Genomic DNA, 6,000 nt, shown 5'->3' on the forward strand with positions numbered 1-6,000 from the left:
ACTTTTCTTAAATATGTGGCATGATGCTAACAGGATGGAATACTCTTATTGATCCGTCTGGATGTCAGTCAAGCTCTGCCCCATCCATGCCTCCCCTCCTCGATGCCTCACACCTGTGGGCAGAGCGCTGAGAGTGTCCTTGGCTCTCAGACCAGAGCAATTAAAAGCATTAGCTCTGTGTTATCTGTTGTTCTCATACTAAGTCCAAATGATGTGTGTGCTAGCTATGGAAAAGAAATATTTCTAACTGCATTAAGAAAATTAACCTGTTTTCAGTCAAACCAGCACAACTAGTTATCTGTGGGAAGGGGGTGAGAAGGCTGGGGGAAGAGACTGCCTGTGGTACAAACTCCTGCCTCATTTCTGAGTGGCAGGGGCGTATTGGAAGAGGTTAAAGAGAAATCTGCTGCACTTTGGGGCAGACCAGCAGCTTTTGTCATTTGCTGAAACGCTGAAATGGCTGGAGGCTGTTCCTGATGGTTTTTATGGGAAAAGGAAAAGGAGACAACTCTGTTCAGCAGACCTGGGGGTTTGCTGCATGTTCCTGCTGCTGTTTTTGGCAAGCAGTGTCTGGGAATGGGGAAGGGACTCTGTCCCTTGTCACTGGTGGGATTGTTTGCTGCAGTTTTCTCCAGAGAATTTTAAGGAAGTGGCCAGAGGAGCCATTAGACTTGTGGGTGAGAATTTCTGGAGTATTTAGACAGATAAAGAACCAAAAGGACCTATAACCATCTCTCTCCCATGGTGTGAGAAGGGAGGCAATGGGAGAGAATTAGATGCTGGAGAGACAAACTTTGTGGACCTGTCTCTGGGTTTCAGAGTCTTGTTCCTGAGGCTCTCCTTGTGAGATCTCAGCCTTAAATTAACACAAGGTGGGGAGCAGAAAATCCAGGCTGTAGGAAGTGGCTTGGATGAAACCTGCAGGGACCAAGCTGAAGAGGTAACTGCACTAGAATAATCAGTATAAAATAGTTTTGCAGAGCTGAGGTGTGCTATGACCAAAAACTAAGTGTGTGTGGGGTGTGTGTGTGTGCAAGGAATGAGTATTTGCAGATTTGTTATTCCAGTGAAGACTTAAAGCACATTTCCTTAGATTATGCTTTGAGGAGTTTATAATTTAAATGACGAATGAGTTCTCTCCAATGTAAAATTGGCTAGGCCAGTAATGACAGTCCACATAATTAAGGGGGGCAACATATATGTGGAGTAGGTAAAGGTGACCAGAAACTCAGTAACTGGAAAAAAATATATTCAAATCTTGATCAGTCTTTTTACTCTAAGAATCGGAGAAAAAATGTACTTTTTGCTGAGCTGGGCAATATCCCACCAGCCAGTTTTTCCTCTCCACCAATTTAATATACTAGTGTACTTTAAAAGCCTTGTGTAAGTGACTGAATGCAAGATGTAAAGATGTTTATGATACCATAATGAAAGCCAACACTTCCAGACGTATTTTAAAGTTTTTAAATCAGCTACTGAGATTTCATATTCTTGCTACCCACTCAGATTGCTTAGAATAGCAGTGTGGAAGCTGATCTTGTAGCGAATTTCATATACCTCATCACTTACTTGGGTCCATGAGGATTTTTTTGTCAGAGCATTTAATTTAGTATCTTTTGCTTGGAATGTGAATTTGACAGCAAATGTATTCTCACACATCTTACATATTTTGTATTTGTGCTCTGTAAGCTGTTTTCTTTTAAATGCAGTGGTGTGTGGTGTTTGTGTATGTGGTTTGGTTTGGTTTGGTTTGGTTTAATTCTTGAATAAAACATCTTTCCTTCCCCCTTTGCACAAAGACATAAAGCCAGAATTTTTTGGCAGCTCATGGCTTGGACAGGCGTACCCCTCACTGGGTAAAGAACTGGCTGGAGGGCCTGGCCAAAGGAGTTGTGGTAAATGGAGCCAAATCTAGTTGGTGTCCAGTCACGAGTGGTGTTCCCCAGGGCTCAGTATTTGGGCCAGTTCTGTTTAATCTCTTTATCAATGATCTGGACAAGGGAATTGAGTTCACCCCCAGAAAGTTTGCAGATGACATCAAATTGGGTGGGAGTGTTGATCTACTGGAGGACAGGAAGGCCATACAGAGGGAGGGATCTGGACTGGCTGGATCGTTGGGCTGAGGCCAATTGTATAAGATTTAACAATGCCAAATGCGGGTCCTGCACTTGGGTCACAACAACCCCAGGCAGCGCTGCAGGCTCGGGGAAGAGTGTCTGGAAAGCTGCCTGGCAGAGAGGGATCTGGGGGTGTGGTGTTGATCGACAGCCAGCTGAACGTGAGCCAGCAATGTGCCCAGGTGGCCAAAAATGCCAACAGCATCCTGGCTTGTATCAGGAATAGTGTGGCCAGCAGTAGTGATTGTCCCACTGTACTCAGCACTGCTGAGTACCCACCTTGAATCCTGTGTTCAGTTTTGGGCTCCTCACTATAGGAAAGACATTGAGGTGCCAGAGAGAGTTCAGAGAAGGGTGATGAAGCTGGTGAGGGGCCTGGAGCACAAGTCTCATGAGGAGCAGCTGAGGAAGCTGGTGCTGTTTAGCCTGGAGAAAGGAGGTTGAGGGAGACCTTATCACTTTCTACAACTGCCTGAAAGGAGGTTGCAGCGTGGAGAGTGTTGGTCTCTTCTCCCAAGTAGCAAGTGATAGGACAAGAGGAAATGGCCTCAAGTTGTACCAGGTAGAGTTCAAATTGAACACTAGGAAAAAAGTTATTCACAGAAAGGGTTGTGAAGCACTGAACAGGCTGCCCGGGGAAGTGGTTGAGTCACCATCCCAGGAGGTGTTAAAAAGACACATAGACAAGGCTCTTAGGGACATGGTTTAGTGCCAGGGTTAGGTTATGGTTGGACTGAATCTGGAGGGTCTCTTCCAACCAAAATGATTCTGTGAAATGGAAACTATCAATATATTTTGTATTGTGCTACAAAGGACTGCAATATATGCACAATTCACATAATATTCAGGTTTTAATGATCTAAAAGTAATGTAAATTCTTGGTATCTATTTGAATATTAACACTCAGTGTTTATCTAAATCACTTAAAAGAATGTCTGTGCTATAGTTGGAAATAATTCTACGGCATTCTTCCAGTTAATTATTGTGCTGGTCCACTCTTCTTCACGTATGAACTTTTTGAGACACTTATCATCATTTTAGCGGTTGTTCTTTGTTTGACATCAGTTATCTGAGGCTTCCTTGCATAGGAGTCCGGAGCACCTGCTGCCACAGGTCAGCCTGCTGCCTTTTACTGCACTGGGTCCCAGTCTTCTCATAACCCAGGTTTTCTGAAGGAAATCAGCAATGCGCTATACTTCATTCCTCAAGTCCTCTTTTTTGTCCCAATATCTGCAACCCCTCGTCTTGCTGTAAGACATGTCACACAGCATGGCTGGCCCTGGACTTGTGCTTAGCTCTGATTGCTTCCAGAAGTGCTGACACTAAGCTAACTAGCTTGGCTGAAACTTTGGTGTTTCTGCCCCGTTTTCTCCAGAAGTCCCATTTTCAGACTCCCAGAGATGCGAGCCAGCCCTGCCCGGGTGGACACAGCTGAGACCAAGCACTTCTCGTTTGCTTGGCCTCTGCCTGAGCCTCAGGTGCAGTGAGTGTCCTGCCCCTGGGGACAACTGTGGTGCTGCTCAGCCGGGATGGCCTTTGGGCTGCGACTGTGCAAAGGCAGGAGCTGCTTATGGGAAAAACAGGAGACGCTCTGTAAACAGGAATGCTGACAAAGGACAGCAATAGTGTCATGCTTCACAGAGCAGGCACACAAAATAAAGAAGTCAAATGCAAGATGGAATCGAACTTCGATTTCCTTTTCCTGTTGAAGGACTGATTTAAAGAAAAAGTCTCCTTTGGAGGATAAAGGTAACGGATTATTTTGCCATGAAATTGTTTAAGTACTCAATCATTTTCCTCCAGGAGCTGCTTCTTTTCCTCTCTTGTGCATGTGTGCTTTCAACACATTGCGTGACTGATTTTTGTAATTGCTGTGGAGCTCTTCTGGGAGGATTTGCCTGTTCGAGTTCAGTTCTCTGCTAACTTTTAACCTGGTGTTGCAGCTGCTGTGTCTGCGGTAGAGTAACAGGGCTCTCCACCTTGCAGCTGGGACGTGACTGTGGCCTGGCTGTACATGGCAGCGGTAAGAATAGCAAAGAGCAGGAGAAGAGGAGACAAGTCACTGTGAGATGGTCTGGGGCAGATGACAGCTCTGGGAAAGATGGGCAGGGAGAAAACAGATGCAAAAGGACTGCAGCGCAGGCAGACCGTGAGCAGGTGGGATTTGCTGGTCCCTCTGCATTGCTGGCCTATTTTTGTGGGAATCTATAAATTTTATATCCTGCAAAAGCTGTGCTAGACCCTGCCTGTAGTAGCTGCTGTTTTATGTGACTACTTTAGAGTAACTATGCTATTTCCAGGACGGCAGTGTTCAATCTTTAGGTACCAATAATGCTGGCAAAGCATCTGGTTTTGGACAGATGATTAAGACAGGCTTTGCTGTATCCCATTATTAGCTGGAATGTGCTGGTACAATTTTATGAGCTAACATCTGAAGCTTCAGAGTGGTGCAGTGTTGTGCTTTATTTGTGCAGTTCACTGCTGATCAGATAAAATATTTAGTAGCACTAAATTTTTGGCTCTGTGGCATATGCATAATTTGCTACAAAAGTGCTAGGATGTTTTTTAGTGTCTGCAAGTCAAATTCCTCAGGTTAGAGCCATAAAGAGCCAGCATCACCATGATCCCCATACCGGGATGCACAACCTTGCACCAAGACCTTTAAGTGTCCTGTGTGGAGGATGATGTGGTCAGAGGGATGAGGGCCAGTGAGAGATGCTAAGGGAGACGGGATTGTCTGTGTTAAACTGAATTCCCAGTCTTTGATTTTGTCTTGGAGTTATTCCTCCCTGGGAACGCAAGCAGAGGAAACATTGTCTCCCAGAGCATGCAATAACCTGTTGGTCTTTTAAGCATTTACTTAGTAAAAAGTCATACCCATATCCAATGTGGTTTTTGGCCAGGGGAATCCAAGTCAGTGTGTCCCTCCTCTGCATGTTTGCACAGATGTTCAGCAGAACCTCCAGGTATTCCCCTGCTCTCTCAGGTGCCTGTGACTTCCAGATTTGGCTGGAGGGTGCTACAGCCTTAGCTGCTCCTAGGGGTTTCCATTAAACACCAGGACACATACAGGATCATTCTATTTTCAAATGGGGGATGAGAGCTTAAACTGCCTGAAAAGGAGAAACTTACTTACCTATTTTCTGGATGGGTGCAGTCATCACTGGGCCACTGTGTGAACAGTAGTGAAGGGACCATCACCTTCTCAGGAGCGGGGTGGCTGCTGCAGCCTGGGGTTGTGTCCTCCCAGCATACTTGCTCTGGTTCTTTGGATGTGGGGAGTGATGCTTCTCCAAGGACCACCTGGGACTGTGTGAGGCTCTGCATATCACCTGGAGGTAAAAGCCCAGGAACATACAACAGTTAGAGGGTTAAAACTTGGATTATGAGACCCTACTTTTTATCTAAGGGCTCGATTAGCCATGCAGTGGGGCAGCTGAGGCTGCCTTTGCCCCCAGCAGCACAGCAGCCCACTTGACAGATGTCCTTTCCCCTAAGTAAATCTGGTGTCCATACCCTGAGAGATGCCAGCACTTGTCAGAGGGATGGATGAGGGGTTGGGAGCACTAAGCACTTTAGCTTTCTGCCTTTATTCTGATACTGCAAATCTTTCAGAACTATTTAATAAAGTTGGCCAATTAAGTCCCATTCTAGGTGTGGAAGCCTTTTCATAGAGCTCACCTCTGAGTAAAGTGCCTGGAGCTCTGCTGAAGGCAAAACGTGTAAGCTGAGTAAAAGCTATCTTCCCCTGCTCTTCGTGCATCCCTGTCCAAAGAGAGCAAGAGCAAATCACTTCCAATTGGGTAATTACTTTTCATTGTGTAATAGGTTTTTGGGAAAAGCCTGGTCCTCATTTATTGTTACAGAAGCAGGGAATTAGTGT

This window comes from Columba livia, chromosome 1 (genome assembly GCF_036013475.1).
Source record: "Columba livia isolate bColLiv1 breed racing homer chromosome 1, bColLiv1.pat.W.v2, whole genome shotgun sequence".
In the NCBI taxonomy this organism is placed as follows: domain Eukaryota; kingdom Metazoa; phylum Chordata; class Aves; order Columbiformes; family Columbidae; genus Columba; species Columba livia.